The sequence below is a fragment of the Amia ocellicauda genome, chromosome 9, assembly GCF_036373705.1.
Source record: "Amia ocellicauda isolate fAmiCal2 chromosome 9, fAmiCal2.hap1, whole genome shotgun sequence".
NCBI lineage: Eukaryota > Metazoa > Chordata > Actinopteri > Amiiformes > Amiidae > Amia > Amia ocellicauda.
The window spans coordinates 20,014,847-20,033,555 of NC_089858.1; the positions used below are offsets into that span (position 1 = coordinate 20,014,847).

The 18,709-nt window shown below is 35.0% G+C and overlaps 1 long non-coding RNA gene across 1 annotated transcript in view; it reads right to left on the reverse strand.

Annotated features, from left to right (window-relative positions):
* Positions 1 to 2,269: 2,269 nt before the first annotated feature.
* Positions 2,270 to 18,709, reverse strand: part of LOC136758255 (uncharacterized) — a 37,377-nt gene continuing 20,937 nt past the window's right edge. Inside the window, exons 3-4 of the long non-coding RNA XR_010819935.1 lie at positions 5,066 to 5,147; positions 2,270 to 3,059 (exon numbers count right to left, since the gene is read on the reverse strand). This is a non-coding gene — a long non-coding RNA (uncharacterized LOC136758255). The remainder of the gene's footprint in view (positions 3,060 to 5,065; positions 5,148 to 18,709) is intronic.

The following is an 18,709-nucleotide window of genomic DNA, read 5'->3' on the forward strand; positions in this document are numbered from 1 at the left end:
CTCACTCATCAAAACAGCCTAATATCAGGTAACAGTGTGCTCGAAATCTCATTAGTTTCATTTTATAAACAATTAGAAAACAACATACACAAGTAATTTGCTTTCTAACCCAAAGCTATGAGTAACTCTTTCACCACTATAGGAGAGAGTTTCTACTTTTTTTTTATCCCACTGCCTTCTGTTTTTGCTTTTTAAACCACCCAATGCACATTAGTCATCACACATAATGAAATATTATGCGTAGAAACTTAAGTCAAGTTGGATATTGTCTCAGCAAAATAACAAGGTCTCCAACAGTAGGGTAGGATAGCTGCCCCCAACACTTAAGATTTTCATTATGTTTATCTGAGGTTTTCATATCATTCCTACGAGGCCGAATGTGAAATCAGTTTAAAGTTGTGACATAACTTTCTGTGACAAGCAGATGGGATATTTCTAATACTGTGCCAGAGTGAGAGAATATTTCATCAGCACTATTTATCACTATTATGGAAAACACTTTAAAAGTAAAATAACAGGGTAATAAAAGGCACATACCAAGGTACAACCAAATAAATAAAGTCATTTGTTGACAGCCTTCATTTATAAGAAACCAAAAAAAAAATTAAATATTAAAAAGAAAAGTATATTTTTAAGTTGCTTGATAAGTCCTTACAAAAGGGATATTCTGAGATTAGGACTGTACCTCAGCCTTTACTTTAGGAGCCTTTACTATATGAGACCACACATTCAAACTGGGTTAGCCCAGTACTTAAGTAAGTTCAAGTCTCATATTATTTTTCCTTTTACTTATCTTCATTAAGCTGCTAATGGCATTAAAGAGTTCTGCAATAAGGGTAGCAGCAGGTTGTTCAATGGCCAATATGCCACCGTTTGCCTCTTCAGTTTTCCCTTACTTTATTATATATCAATTTATATTTACCTGATAGAAACGAAACCAATATTTTCCAAACTAAGAGCCCAGAAAATGCACGTCCACAAAGACATAAAATGAATCAGTAGGGGGGAAAAAAAACTGTGTACACTTCCTAAACTCATAATAATGCCTGAACTTCAAGTAGTATAAACATGCCCATAAGATATCAGGACTCTGCAGAGCTAAGTAAAATGATTTAGGTTTGATGGATGTGGCAGCTCTATGACTGATGTGATGCTGTATAACTGAAACATTTATATGCCTCAAAATTCATTTTCCTCTAAATGCAATATTTTTACAACAGTGTACAAATATACAATTATGGCACGCATAGAAAAAAAGTCAGAATTTTGATGGCTTACCTAACTGCTTCCAGTGTATGACAATAAATAAAATACATGAATCATGGGAGTCCAAGATTTAAAACAGCCTCTGCAATTGGGATAGAAATGCATGTAAAATTCCTTTTCTGCTTAATTGTTTCACTGAAAAGGGGCATCAGAATATGAATATTCAAAGCAAACTGTCTACCTAGTCTTTTACAATATAAAATCCAACTCATTTAATAATGGAGAAGATACAGCAACTAAAAGCCATCCATATATACTGCCCAACACAATATAGGGCAATCTTCTTGAAATCAGCAGGACTTGTTTAAGAACTTCAGTCTGTACATGTGTTTTAGTGACACCAACCAATTATATTGACTTTCTTTTTTCTTTTTATAACAAACAGCTTTCTAATAATATACATACAAAATGTTCCTTCATATCCGACACAGATGTTTCTTAAAATGATTTCTGTGTGTATTGAATGTGAACATTTATGCTAAATAAAGGGACACTGAAAACTCAAGCAATGACAAGTTGCAAAAGCACTCAGTGGAACATTTACATACATTCTGCATTGTTACTCTTATCCCCAGGTAGCTAGGGTTGTGCCACGGGAATGGTGCCATTATCCGAGCCCAGTCTTTGGATGGTGGTATATTCCTGCCAGTGGAGATGACTGTATACAATAATTAGGAATGATTAAAGATGTGACATGCCTCAAATGTTGACATTTCTGATCAAGAAAATTAACAAAATAACAAAAGGCAAGGATTGCGAATGAGACCTTGTGATAATATTCAATGGCAATGGCAGGGAAAGATGAACATTTCCCAACATGTCCACAATGTCAGCTGAATGAGGATACAGACCAGACTTCTACAGTTCACAAATTGTCCACACACATGCACAGAAACTGTCTAAACTATAGCCTCACCTGTTTATTATCATTTCATACTCACAAGGGATATTTTGCAATGAGCCCAGATGTGTTGATCATCAAAAGACAAAGTTTACAAAAGGCTTTAATATAATTTGTTTAATGTTTGCAATATGATTTCGAATTGAAACCAACATAAATGTGCTCTGGAAGATGATTCAGACAGAATGGGAAAAATAGATGGTGATACTAGCCCATGTGACAGAGTGGCTAGAGTGTGTGCTGGTGTGATAGTGATCAAGGGGGGGATACTTTGCTTTACAAAGTTAGGAGTAAACATCTAGCAAAACATATCCCTTGTTGCATTTTCCTCAGAGATAATTAAAAATGTCAACATAAATGAATAGTTTATATTGATTCCAGGAACCATTTCCAGGAGGCCCCAACATCTTGAATGTGCTGCAAATACACACATATGAACATACAATTTAGATAACTGATACCACTGATTTTATTGATAACTGATTCATGCATATTAAACATGTGCAATTCTGGTCCAATATCACTTGGAGCTCAGTTTGATCATTTCTGTGTGTTTCTGGATTTTATCAAGAGTCCCTACTGACTGGAGAAATATTAGAGGGACAAATACATGCCAATTCAAACTTGCATCAAAAGCATATCTACCACGCTGCTGAAACAGTATTTCCATGCACTCGTCCTTTGAATTGCTAAAATCAGCTTGGCAAAAGAAGCGGTACCATAAAATTCAGCTGTGGTTTTCTTTCAGCCAAAGCGCTTTTCTTTTGTGAAAAAAGCCTAGGTCTTAGCTGTGCGAGAGTATGGGGAATGCAAGTGTCCATCTGGCACCCAGAGAGGAGGCTTTGTCGGGTTCGATCCAAGACACACTGCAGAAGGGTCCCATCTCGAACACCTGCAAAATACCTTATTAGATAGACCATGTCTACTGCATTCTACTATTGTTCTCCATATGAATGCAATATGTTTTTTTACCCTTCCTAGACTTTCAAACAGATTTGCCAAAACTTACATTTATTTTGATCGTTTTATATGTAGATAGATAGATAGATATTATTACTCTTACATACATCTTAACATTCACATCTTCCAGCAGATCGCGCTCCACTGCTCTTGGTTAGCCAAAAGACACTATTATGTCTTATCACTTATACTCAATTTGTTGCAGATGTTGATGCATTTTCCTTTGATTCCATCAGACCACATACAAATAATACCACTGGTAAAAGAATAAACGATATCAAAGTCACTTTAAAAGGATATATAACTCCCAGAAGGAAATTATATATTATAACAACTATATGATATGAGTAAAACATGAAAAAAATACAAAGTAATTCCTATTAATTGAGTTAAATGTACAGTATGTTGGTATTTACATAAATGAGAATGGGGTTGTGCTTAAAGAATGGTGATGATAAATCCTTTCTAAGCTTTATTATGTAATAGAAATCGTATCCTGTATGGGAACATACAACTTTTAAAGTGTATTAAATAATATAATCATATTTAAAAACACTATAATCCCTCACTATAATTAGAATTGGGTAAATCGGCATTTCCAGCATACACAAGGCAAAGTTGAAGGTGAGTGTAACTCCTTTCTACCTTGCTATGCAATGATGAAGACACTTTTTGTAGAAATTGCTTCAAAACTGGACCCATTTTACAAGGGTAATTTATGTAAAGGTAATCTTTGTGAACTACTGACAATGCCTTAGGTATAGGGCTGATAAGACATCATAAAAAATACTTTGGACATCTAAAACTGGAGAAGGCTAAACAACACATTTCTTTCATGCTTTAAGAGTTTGTGAAAGTCAGTTGTCAGTGAAGTTGTTTCAGACCTCTAAGAATAGAATGAATTTCTGCAGAACTTTAAGTTTTTAAATTTAATCAGCTCAAGCTGGCGACGCTGACATCACACCTAAGCACAATTTGTTTGTACTTGTGAGAAAACCTTTACATGTTAAATGTCTTAAACTTTCTTTTCTTCTACAGGTAAAAGGAAATGAAACACAAACAGATAACCCTAAACCCTGTTTATAATCACTAGCATAACATCATGAAATGTTGTCTTTTTCATTTACAAAGTTTGAATAAAAAGAATGGTGAAGAAGCTAGTCAAAAATGTTACCAATTTACTACAAACTTCAGGTGCATACAAATATATACTATGTCCTCCTTCCTTTTCACAGATGAGGGGAGGGAAGACTAATTGTTCTCTGCTTTGCATTAGGCTGCTTCTACTCTTTTGAGAATAAAAGCTGGAATGTCAATATCAGGTGTTCTCCTAGCAGAGGTCAAGTTTATTGTCTAATTGATAAAAGAAGGACCACAATTAACAATAGCATTCGCGTAGTGGATAGCTTAAGTACAATGAAGCATTTCAAAGTGCTTCTCACAGCACCTACATTCCTGAACACAGTGTCATGCATAGTTATAAAATCTAATTACGAGGTCACTTGCATTCCAGACAGAAGAGGATACTAATATCTTAATGTTTTGCCATCAACTCCTCACCCATATAGAGAGAAACAGTACATCAACACTTAGCATTTAAAAAACAAACTTCAACTTAATGTACATGATAGGATAATATTAAGTGGTTGAAAACAAAGAATAGTTATGAAGACAAGTATAAAATCATAAAAAAATTATTTGGCTTGATTATATATACATTGAAACTTCTTTAGTTTAATTAAAACTTGCACTTGTTTTCTTCGGTTAACAGTGCACCTTTACGACCCAGTTGCAAGGAAGTGCTGTTTTAAAAGCGATGATCTGTATCCTTGTTCCAAGTATACTGGAAGGCAGCCTTTGAGGTCAAAGGTATCTTAAAATGGTAAAGATAAGTCCGTGCCATACAGAAAATTGTGTATTAAAAAGTTTTTAACTCACCAAAAGTTAAATCTAGAATCTGCAATCTAGAAAAGATCTCCCATCTCTCTGGGTCCCTCCATTTGTGTTTGTCTGGAATAAACTGAAACAATGCAAAGCAAATGATGTTTAAGAACAACACAAGACAACACTTAAAGGTAAATGAAGGCCAGTTGATTCATCAAACAACAAACTTAGGTGACATTCACATGGGTCTTAGATGGACCTGAGCCTCCCACTCCCAAGAAAGACTTAACCCTTTTTTTTTTAAATAGAAAACTCCAGCTTTTGAAAATGAGCACTTGAAAGCAGACATGCAATCTGCCACTGACATTGACTGTGTTTGCCTTGAAGGGTGGCTTCTTTCACCAAAAGATCCAGTTTTCTGGGAAAATCTGCCAGAGCTTATACAACGAAGCCAACGCATGAACTTTCAATCAGGGATTAGCCGGATTTTCCTGTGTGGATCTTCTTTTGTAAATTTGGCCAGCGTTGACTCTATCACTGGCAAGGGGAACATAAATAGAATATGATCCTTGGGCCAAGGGATTGCCTTGCTTATTTCAAAGAAAGACTTCAAAGAGGCCATTTAGTCCTCTCTTCAAGTCTGATGTTGCAGAGGTTTGAAGTTTTGTCCATATGACAGACCACCAGAAACTTCATTCGAATCGTCACGTCTTAATGATGTACTTTATCTGTGCGGCCAAAAAGCAAAAAACAAAAACAAAAAACATAATACCACAGACTATTTGTAAATGGACAATCCAGCAGCTATTCCATATCTCCCATCCCGCCCCTTTTCTAGTCATTGTCCCATATATAAGTCTAATACCAAGATATAGATGTTAATCCAAGCTTAATGTACTGGCTTGTCAGATAAGGACTATGTACAAGCAATGCCTCACATACTGTAGCTCACAAAAATAAAAGTTCCACTCCGAGTTAGAGTAGATGGAATATCTAATACCCAGAAAGAGGTGTTTTGGCAAAATCAATCAAAAACACAGGATATTTTCTATTAAAAACAAAGGGAAGGCATCGAATCCCACGTTTTCTTTTTTCTATGTTCTTCACAATGTAAATACCCTACTTTAGAAAACAGAACTGTAAGAATGAACTTTCATTGCAACTGCTTCCTTACACACCATGACGAGATGACAATCTAAAGGAAAACGAGAGACGGAGGGAATTAAATTTGATTCTCCCCTAGAAGCACCATTCACAGGATGGGCAGACACAAGAGCCACATCTCACAGCAAGTAGTTATTGCCTCTGAAGTGCTGGTAGTTAAGAGCTTTCCAGTGGGTAAAGTAGTTTCCATGGGGAATTCTTTAAGCTTTAGAAAGAGAAGACCTAGGTTAGGCTTGCCTCCTGTACGATTTTCACTTTAATGGCTTCCTCAAGAGTTTTATTTAAATCTGAAGTAAGACTGCTCATGAGCAATTAATAACTCTGATGAGCAGCTAGAGGTAAACAGACCTGTTAATTTTAATGACTGATTTCCCCCACTCTTCTTGGTGGAAAAAAATAAATAAACCACTTTGAAACAAAATTCATGAACGCAACACTGTGCAACGTATATTCAGAAAGGTGAAATGTGCCAGGTCAAGGTAAGGAAGTATAATGAACAAGCTAGACAAAAAAAGTAAGTAACTAAAGCCTAAAGAAAGGAAACGGATGAAGTGCCAAATTGTGATGCTCGTTTTGAACACGACATATCGATTGTGCAATTAAGTTCTGTTCTGGATGTGCAATTGTTAGGAGTTACTTAGTAAGGCAAAACGAATACTGTTATTATATATTTAGCCTTTAAACCTTTTCTGCCATTTGGCATTAGGAAAATCACTCTTCCATTGGCTCTCCTTTGGGGAAACAATGCAAAGATGCAAAGGGGCGGCGTACAGCCCACCTATCTACAACGTTGGGCCAGAGACTGTCTTCTGTAAATCCAGGTTTCCAAGCACAACACAAAGTAGGAAGGATTATGTGTTCCGCTTGAAAACCAGTGTAAATTGAGTCTTCACTGTTTATTTTTTTACTTAGCATTATAAATTGAAACAGAAGAATTTCAGATTTTATTCTTGCACATCTGCAAAGAGTAACACTTAGGCGACTGGAAAGGTGAAGAAAAAAAACTCTGCATGTCCTTGTCCATATACATAAAATACCTCCTGGTAGAAGGCTTGAAATTTATTTAAATTAGTATTATTCTCTGCTATTTCCACTCCAAAAGTGTATAGAATTGCATTCTGTTCTAAGTGGTTCTGTTTTTTGGAGTATGGGGCTCTTTTACGCTAACAATGATATGCTAATCTCTGTGGGTATCTTGAGTTTCAATTTACCATTTTTAATCTATGAGATAAAATTCTCTGTTATTTTACAATGCAAGCCAGACCACTGCTGTTGTTAGTATGCTCAGTACATCTACTGGCTTGTGTAGGAGGAGAAAGAAAAATAGGGTCAGATTTTTGAAGAACATTCTTGATTTCCTGATGAATTTGTTTATCACATTGGCCTCTTTGTACAGCTCTTCTGAACACAGATATTCGTGTTGGCTAATTCATCACAAGTTCTTTTTCTCTTCTTGACTTCTTTCTCCCTTAAGATGAAAAAAACACATTAAAATCTAACAAACACCATCTTGCATGTATTCTAAAAGCTGTGCTTTCATTTGAAATGTGTTCAGTTGTGTATGTTATGGCTCTTGAAACATATTAAAGCTATGTAGCATTTCTTCATATGCGTGTGTGTTTTCTTTCTTTGTGGACAAAAATGTGCTTCCCGTTGTAGTCTTGTTTCCAGAAAACAAAACAGAAAACAAACATAAGTACACATTTCATAAAAACATCACGCCTGGGTATCAACTTACTAACATTTAACAATTAGGCTAATGACTTGAGTGTCCATGCTGAGCTGGCCAAGACCAAGGCTAATCAAAATAATGAAAAATACATAAAAACATACCATACATAAAAACAAATTCACAAATAATTTCATTATTTTGTTTATGCTCATTTTTTGTAGGTATAACTGTATTTTTTCAGACTTTGCATAGGTGAGACTGAAAATCTTTGTGAATTGGACACCATTGTCCTGTCAAACAATTGTGCAATTGTTAGGGTTCTATAAGGAGACACATCGCTGACCTATTATTAGAATTTTTTCCCACATATTAAGAATCTCAACACTACAGACTATGCCTTCTTAAAAGCTGTTAGGTATGTACCACATTTCAATCCTGCACATATTTCTTTAGTAGACATAACTTTACTGAGCCCTGTGATTGCTATCCATTAATTTATTTTTATCTAATATATGTCAGCATGGTTACTAATAGATTATATTAAGAAGAGTTACGTAGGAAGGTTATATGAATAACTGCACAGACCTTACCTCTATGTTATTAATAATATATGAAATAGTGGATGATAGACTGTACTTAACAAGGCCATAAGTGAAGCTCAAGGGATCTCCTGGATTATTTTCTTTGAGGTGGAACACAATCTTGTTTTGAATTTGGAATCCAGCCACTATGTGTTGTATATATTTATGTATGTATTTATTTTGAAACAGAAAAAAGGTGCGGAGCTGAAGCTGAGTTTAGCATAATTGCACTGAACAGAATGCCAAGTAAAGATCATGAATCAGAACGTGAGATATTTTCACATTCAAGCATTTGGACTTTACGTTTTCCGGTAGCTGTGGTTTTAACTTGATAAAGACACAGTTCCTTTAATTAATGTGTGTTTTATTGTGATTTTTTGTTTTGCTTTCTTTGGTGCCATTTTGACAGTGATGCTTTGTGTTAGGAGACCAAAAGCGATTCTAAAATGTTCAAACCTTCGTATGACCTCTGCCTCCATATACAACAATCCATGCAAACACACTACTATTTCTCAATATACACAAGATGAAGATGGAGAGGAAGTTCTGAGGAATTCTGATATTTTTAAGAGAGGTAAGGAGATTAATAAAAATCTTCAGACATCGTGCATCCTTAAGGCTAAAAAATGCCACCAAGCCAACAGAGAGCACCTCCCAGCACCCTCAATTTTAAACATCTGTATGCTATGAAAAGGAAATACTGGAAATTTGAATGTATTCAATATATTACCTTAACTTATATCATCAGTATATCAAAACTAGAAAATTAGGTATTTCATTATCTCTAAACACAAAATTATAAATCATTGCCAAAGGCTCCCTAAAGCCATACATTGTAGACAAGTACGAAAAGCATATTCTGCGTTAAAGACAAGCAGAGAGCTACAGCATTTTTCCATCTTGCTTCTCCCCGCTCAAGATGCTATTTGTAAAAATGCTTTGCATCACTACCTTAAACTTTTCATTAATCAAACCCCGAGCTTTATTATTTTAGTAAGTGCAGCAAAGATTGCTAAATAAAAAGAGATCACTTTATTAAAAATATAAATGAAACTGCATTCATTGGACCTTAAAATGTTTTGATGGCTTTTCAGAAGCACATTATATTTACATAGGAATGTGTCATTAACGTCAACAGCAGACCAGAAACTATTAAACTAATACAATGCAAAACTGTACAACCTTGAGAATTTGATTAAAGCTATTGTGAGTTTTAAAAATGCTCCATTCTTAGTTTAAAACAAAAGACTGATGCATTTTTCTATGGTTATAATTCAGCTGTCAACTTACATTGATGTATTTGACTACAGCAGCTAACATTTACATACACTATATATAGCAAAGGGATATTGCAATCTACACTGAGAATTATAATTGAGGTTTGATACAAACACGTAACTATTTGTGTTTCATTTTAAATTAGTCTCTGTAATTTTTAAAAGACTGGAGGCATTGTTAGCTTGGCAATGTCATGTGTTTTAGAATACTTTTAATTCTTTATTTTTTGTTCCAGTTGTAAAATGCTTTTTCTGGCAAGTGCTCTTTAATGGCTCTGCATAATCTTTGCTCTTAGCTCATCCTTTGCTTTTATATTAGTTATGTTCTCAATAGCTTTTCAGTCATTCATTAAGATAATACATGATTCTTTGTAGATTGATTTTTGTAAATCTTTCTTTAGATGTCCCTGTTTTGATAAGAAAATGGGTGGGACATTCTATAACTTAGCAAGGAAAATGATTATGTATCTCATCCTCACATTATATAAATTAACATTTAAACAAGGATGTGCAAATGTATGCAGAAGACAGTATACAAGTTTTTGTTACTGCTGTCTATACATTATTAAAGGCCATTTTCCACTCAGTTTTCATAAGGCTTTGCAAGATTCAATATGCACTTCAGATAATGTTTTAAAGAGGCACAATTAATATTTCACTTAGCTTGAATCGAATCTTTTGGATTTATAAAGAACAAACTTAACATATTAAAGAGAAAAAAATAAGAGATTATAGTTACTGTTATAAAAAGCAGATGCAAAAAATGTAATGCCCTTTGGTCCTTGAGGCATTAGCAGCTGATTTTAACAATGAATGGGGGAATTTCAGAAATATGGTTAAAGGAGAAAATACTTAATAAAACAAAAGCTGTGAATCACCCAGTAATCTTGACCTCCTTCTCTCATTTGTGTACAAACACTTTTAATTGTTTTAGATTAATTTCCTCAGTAGGCAATTGCTGATGCGTGTATGCACTTTTTTTTTTTTTTTTTTTTTTACAAATAAATATAACAATATTTGTTATATTTGCTAATTAAATGTGCTCTTTTTTTGGCTAATTTGTCATAAAATGGCAAGAATTTCATCAATGCACAGGATGTTTTAACAAGTAGTAGATATAGTCAATCAGTCCCGTATTTGTGTTTCATTATCTGTTTAAACGTATTTTTACATTCATTGTGGGATATTTAACATTGTTTTATCATACCCTAGAGATATTTTACACAGTGATCTAATTAAAGTTACAATTTTGCCTAGTACCCTATTTAAAAAATCTATATTTTCTATATAATTATGAAATTATGCATTATTTAATATATAAACCCCAAAGCTCCCGGAGTGTGGCTGTAATTTTAATCAAAAAGAAAATGAATAGATTTCCTTTCTTAGTTCTGTTTATGAGCTTAATTGCAGACCCGGGTAAATCTAGATTATTTTCAGAGTTTCCGACACCAAAATAAAAAGGAGAATAAATTAGTATGAAAGCATGCATGAAATCTAGTTTTAAATCATTTACATACCACATAACAAAGTGACTGTGATTACACTAGTTTTGACCGTTTCTCATTAAATACAGGAAAGAGTGGTGACTACTTCTTATTCCTATTCCGCTAGTCACTAAGTATTGAGCCCAAAGTGTCTAAAACATAATTTAGTTTGAAGATTATGGGAAACCATATTATCGTCAGCAGCATTGTTACTACAGGAACCCATTAGAATGCAAGCATGTATATTAAAACCAGAATACCCTTTTGACAGATAGTTGTCAGTTTATGAATGAGCCTGCATATTGATTGGCAAAGGTGGAGGGCAGTTCGACGCAATCATTGAAAGGGGTACAGTATCCCCTATGGCTTCAAAACGAGTCTAAAAGCTTGTTTGCTTATGTTCTCTTATCTAAAAACCGTAGAGGATACAGAAGATAGAGGATATAATCTTTACAATCATTACAAAATCTATTGAAATCAAATATGTTCATGATAATCTCCAGATGTCACACCAGGAGAGGAATGTATGTTGATGTTGGATGGTGGGGGATGGATAAGGATATTTTCTTAAAACATATATCTTTCAAAAGCAAGGTTACAGTCAAAGGACATACTACTAAGCATGTCTGGAAAAATAAGCACCAAAACTATAACACTGGACTATTTAATATTCCAATTGAGTAGTACATCTCTAATGCAGCTGCTTGCTATATGTTCATTTCTATCCCGTTATGCAACCCAACTCATTGACAGATACCGGTCTCTGTTCATCCAGTAAAAAATGTACACAAACAAATTATTCTGATCCAGATGTTTCTATAACCATTGAAATAGCCCATAGATATTGTACTGCTATCTCATTTATCACACACACTTAATGGCTGCTGCTGAAGCCCTAATTCAGAGTTATTAGTGCAAAAAACATGTTACCGAAAGTCAGAACTATTTCGTATTTGGGAGTTGTGCTCTCCTTTAAGAAAATCTAAAAACTGACCCTATTATTCTAATGGTGTACTATTTTTATTTAGGAGATTTTTGGATTTTTGCTAGGCATTGAACAATGACAAGAGCTTAAAAAATCTGGCTAAATTATATATTTTAAATTTGTGATTAAAGCAATCTATTATGTGTGTATATATATATATATATATATATATATATATATACACACACACACACACATACATTTCATTTGAAAAATTCCAATGCAGCACACTGACGTTCCTGGATTTCTAAAGCGCATGAAGTAAAAATGTAAGACCATTAGTTTGAGCTGGTACAGATGTTCTGGATATTTCCACAATTTATTTCATAAATTATACTTGTACCTGTAGTGTGATATGCATAAATTTACATTCATTAGATATTGCTATTAAGACAGTTCTCAAAAACATTCTTCCCATTTGATCCAAAGAAACATCCACCCTTTGTACCCTCTGAAACCCATCTTCCAGATGAATAAACCGAACACTTTGTGAAATTGCATCTAGCTGCTTATATTTAAGAAACACACCCTCTATTACTAAACCCTTGAACCAGTAAGCCTTGTCTTTGGAGAATTAATTCATTACAAGAATCAAGAGTGTGCCAACAGGAAGTGCATTTTGTGTTTTTAATGTGGTTTCCACTAGCATCAATCATTCCATGCAATTAGACCAATTCTCTCACAATTTCTGCTGTTACAAACTACATGCTACTAACTACACAGACAGCTGTCGGCAACGGGCTGACACAAATTAGGTAGAGATAGCACAGGACTAAATGTCACCAGGGGAAGGGTGTCTGTCATTTTTTTGTGGGCATATCTATTTTATTTGTTATACCCTCTCAGGCTTCAAGTGGTATTTGTTTTCCATGGCAACCAGATTAAATTAGGTGAGTGATTATAGCTTATTAACACCAAATGCTGTTAGTATATTTTTATAATTTTGTATGTCAACACTTTTCCTTGTAGCACTCTTTATTTGAAATTGCTTTGTGCAGAGCAGGGGCCTGAAGCTTTGTTATAATAAAAATATAATTATATATTAGACAATAGCCACTCAGAATTTCTCGTTGTGATGGGTAAGTGGCTCTGTGACTCCAGGTATAACCATCCTACTAATGAATAACAAAAATGCAGAGAGTTTTTTTATTTTTTTATTTTTTTTAATTCTAACTAATAAACCCACTAAAATTAACATACACAATTGCAGTAATAATGTATAAGACGGGGTATGACTTTACCACCTGATATTGACTGCTGTAGCCTTTAGCTTCACTTTGCATTTAATATAATACTCCAGGCCAAAGCTATTGCTAAATTATTACCTTGTTGTTCAGCTATACGTAATTAATATTCAAATTAAGGAGTTAATTGCTGTTAAGCTGTATATTACAAGCAGTACATTTAGGCTTCTGCCTTCATAATTTCACACAGTATTTTTCCAAAGCTATTTCAGCCAATCCAGATTTTAAGTGATAATTCTTACGAATTTGAATATTAAAAGTAATTCATATTGTTTGTACGGTAGTTCACACTTTTTTAAATTGATTTACTGATTTATTAGAATAGGGCCTAAAACCATAGTATTCTTCAATTTTAATATGCACAGTTTTGTGGGGGGTGTTGGAATGACCGAATTACTACTATCAATAGGGGGAGTATTTGCAAATGAGTCACTATCCATCCTTGGTGTTTGGTTAAAAAGTACATGTAATTGTGATGGATAGACAGATAAATAGATGGATGGATAGACAGATAAATAGATACATAGATGGATACACAGATAATAAAACTCAATCAGGATTGAGACAGTATACAATGTGGTTTCAAAATGTTGGTACATGGAAGGGGAATAACCTTTTTGAAAGCAACAAAAAATCAACACCATTCCTAAATCAGCAGCTGATCTTACGATTATTAATTAATGTTGGAGTCAAAGTTTATAGAATGATATTAATTTATTAAAAATAAAATAACCAAATGTGTTAGAGTGCTAATTGTTAAAGGGTGACTTTTTAAAACAGCATTATTAATGATTCTCACATTTTACAGATAAAAATATGAATAATTTTCCCTTTAAATTAGACTTGGTAATTCACATGCCTTGTTTATTCAGTGCAATTCACTAATGAAAAAATGTGCTGAAGTTATTGATTCATGACCATAATTGTTTAATTATTAATCAGTATAGTATTATATTAGCATTTCTAATATTGCAGATGTGCACAAAGAGGTCTTAAAAAGTCATAATGCAGGTTGCGGTTTGTTGGGTGTCATTTGAAACTGAGATCAACCTAACTACTGCAGTCGGGATCCAAACACTGTAATTTATTACTTTTTTATTCCTCTGGGTCAATACACCCAGGGAAAGCCATCTGGTTAGTTCAATACTTGGATTATTAGAAGAAGAAGGAAAAAAACAACTAAAAAATAAAGTTGCTGATGTAGAATTTAACCCCACATGCTGTCTGATTGTTTGTGTTTAGAAATACACTGGAGTATGAAAAATTGATGAACACTCTGAAGGCCTGTTCTGCTGCCTCCCATCTTTAAAGAGGCAGGTTTCACAGCATCCAATTCACAGCATTAATTTCACATATTATTTACCCAGATGTTGCAGAGTTCCTAAGATTGTTGTTTTGCATTACTCAAAAAATGAGTTCCAGTTTTCTGTCCCACTTTTCATTTCCCTTTTAAAGCCTCCGTCTCTCTTTGAATTGCCATAAAGTAAAGGATTGATTAGTATTCAGCATATTAATTTGCATAGTTTTGCACGCAGATCACATTGAACAAACTGCACTGATGTTTTTTTTTTTGTCTGTTTTTTTTGTTTGTTTTTTTACTTGGGTGGGGGAGCAGCTTAAGGAACACCCCCAGAATTAATGTTCCACACCTGTGCACAGCTCTGCAGCTTTTATCGAGCATCACAGGTGCGGGACATTAATTGTAGAGCAAACCATTTTGAAGGGGGTGCTCCCCTTGGCTCCTGAGAAACTGTAATTCCTGCTCCCGCAGTGTGTGCTCTCCCTCTTCATGTAAGATTTCCATCTAAATATAAGGTTATAAGGATATTTTTAAATGACATAGTGCTTGCATAATAAATCAGAGTTACTCCAAATCTGGCAGCACACAGAGGGATTCACTAAAATGAAACAAAATAAAATAATACCACTGCTTAACTTGAGTCTGGAATGCTGTCTTCACTATAAAAAGATGTGTCAAACTAAAGAAATGGTGTCTATAAAAACAGTGATACATGATGAAAGAATAGTGTTCTTCAACTTCAACAAGTGGTACTCCTCAGGTGTCAAAGGGCCAAAGGCTGAAACCAAGTCCCTGGGGTGCAATAACAATAGAAAACTGTTTGCTGGTGTGCTGAAGGGACCATACAGTATGTGGCAAAGTGGATTGACCCTGGATGAAAAGTGTTTTACATTTAAGTAGTGCATTCGAACTTGTGAATGAAAGTCCCTTTGATTTCACAGATCCTATGACAGTAACATCTAATAGAAGGCCATCCCATTCACCCTCTTGTGTGCCTTCATGTTTGTGACCATGATATCCTCCATGTTTGCTTCTTAAGGAATTTACTGCAAGGTAGTAAAAGCAATAACCTGCTTCACAGCTTCTGAATGAAACGGATATGGATATATTTTGACAGCTCTTGTCAAAAGAGTCCTGTCTAATTTAAAATGACAACACAAACACGGAACAGATCCGCAGCTTTTCACCGACGGCCATTTTGAACTTTCCAATTGACCTTATAAGACTTCAGTTACAATGACTCATATCAAAGCCTAAAAGTGTTAAAGGTATACTGCATCCCTGAAACACTTGTTTCATAATAGCTCTAACTAAAGCAAAGTGTCTGCTTCATTTTTATAAATATCCTGACCTTTAGTCTCAGTGCTTTTCCACTTGGAAAAAGGTATTCCCTTGCAGACTTTATGAACCCTTGATATATCATTTGATAGGAGTTGCTTCTAAGGTTTAGAAACAATATAGAAAATAATTGTTAATGCAGGTATAAGCCGCATCACATATCATATTTAAACATGTTACTTCTTAAATGAACAGCATATGCAAATTATTAAAACATAGATGGCTGGCCCTAAACTCCTGAGTGACCTCCACCCTTGCTAGCAAATAGACAAAACATTTCACCTGCCATGCAAAACACAGTTTTTGGTTTTCCACAAAGTGTGTCCTTACAAAATTTAAATAAATTGAGAAAGAAAGCATTAAACTTAATCAGACCAACCACATTGTGGTTTAGACGCATTGGCTGGATTATGGATTACTATTAGCTTGGATAGAAAACGATTCTTTAATTTATATTCAGGATTCCTCATCTGCACAAAATTAGACAGAAAACTAAGACTTGTTTGAAAGATTTAATATGCACACTTACTTCCCCTTTCATCTAAATAAAATATAGCTGTTTGGAGCATTTTTAAGTCATGCTAAGGAAGTCAGGTGTGTTAATGTATAATCACGAAAGGTACACATGTTCCTCCCTTCAGCACTGGACTCTAATTTAAGGACATGGCCAATGAGAGGGTATTACTTTCAGATAATACCGTAGATGTTTCCTCTTTCAAGGGATGGCAGTGGAGTAAAGAAACAGATTATTAAACCAATCCTTTGCTTTCTCTTTTGATAAAAAAGTGTGTTCATATTTAGTCCAATTTATAATTATTGTACATGCTTTTCCCTGAATGACAGCATTAATATATTTATATTAGATGAAAATCAATTATCTTAATAACTCGTTATGGTAAGTGGCAAGGTAGTATTACAGTAGCCCAACAGACCTGTCTGGAATGACAGCTTAGTTCAATTGTTGTTTTGTTGAGGGGGGGGAGGTTCCACAACAACAACAAAAACATGTTCAAGTGTTATTTATTATGCAAGTTATTTATTTATTTGCATTAGGCGTTGTATATATATATATATATATATATATATATATATATATATATACACACACACATATATATATATACACATATATACATATATATATACATATATATACATATATATATATATATATACAACTTGTTTGTATATATATATATATACACTCACCTAAAGGATTATTAGGAACACCATACTAATACTGTGTTTGACCCCCTTTCGCCTTCAGAACTGCCTTAATTCTACGTGGCATTGATTCAACAAGGTGCTGAAAGCATTCTTTAGAAATGTTGGCCCGTATTGATAGGATAGCATCTTGCAGTTGATGGAGATTTGTGGGATGCACATCCAGGGCACGAAGCTCCTGTTCCACCACATCCCAAAGATGCTCTATTGGGTTGAGATCTGGTGACTGTGGGGGCCAGTTTAGTACAGTGAACTCATTGTCATGTTCAAGAAACCAATTTGAAATGATTCAACCTTTGTGACATGGTGCATTATCCTGCTGGAAGTAGCCATCAGAGGATGGGTACATGGTGGTCATAAAGGGATGGACATGGTCAGAAACAATGCTCAGGTAGGCCGTGGCATTTAAACGATGCCCAATTGGCACTAAGGGGCCTAAAGTGTGCCAAGAAAACATCCCCCACACCATTACACCACCACCACCAGCCTGCACAGTGGTAACAAGGCATGATGGATCCATGTTCTCATTCTGTTTATGCCAAATTCTGACTCTACCATCTGAATGTCTCAACAGAAATCGAGACTCATCAGACCAGGCAACATTTTTCCAGTCTTCAACTGTCCAATTTTGGTGAGCTTGTGCAAATTGTAGCCTCTTTTTCCTATTTGTAGTGGAGATGAGTGGTACCCGGTGGGGTCTTCTGCTGTTGTAGCCCATCCGCCTCAAGGTTGTACGTGTTGTGGCTTCACAAATGCTTTGCTGCATACCTCGGTTGTAACGAGTGGTTATTTCAGTCAAAGTTGCTCTTCTATCAGCTTGAATCAGTCGGCCCATTCTCCTCTGACCTCTAGCATCAACAAGGCATTTTCGCCCACAGGACTGCCGCATACTGGATGTTTTTCCCTTTTCACACCATTCTTTGTAAACCCTTGAAATGGTTGTGCGTGAAAATCCCAGTAACTGAGCAGATTGTGAAATACTCAGACCGGCCCGTCTGGCACCAACAACCATGCCACGCTCAAAATTGCTTAAATCACCTTTCTTTCCCATTCAGACATTCAGTTTGGAGTTCAGGAGATTGTCTTGACCAGGACCACACCCCTAAATGCATTGAAGCAACTGCCATGTGATTGGTTGGTTAGATAATTGCATTAATGAGAAATTGAACAGGTGTTCCTAATAATCCTTTAGGTGAGTGTATATATATATATATAATGTATTCTGTGTGGGGCTGGCCAAGTGTGGACAATAACGCGATGTAAGGCAGCAGCGTCTTTTACTATCTTAGTCTCAGAAGGAGATGCTGTCACTTCTCGATGGTATATGTCAGCCTTGACTACGCAGTGGCCGTACTATATCATGGCAGTAAGGCAGCCCACTGCAGATAGCAGCAAATTGTTTCAGTGACAATAAAACTGTGTCTCC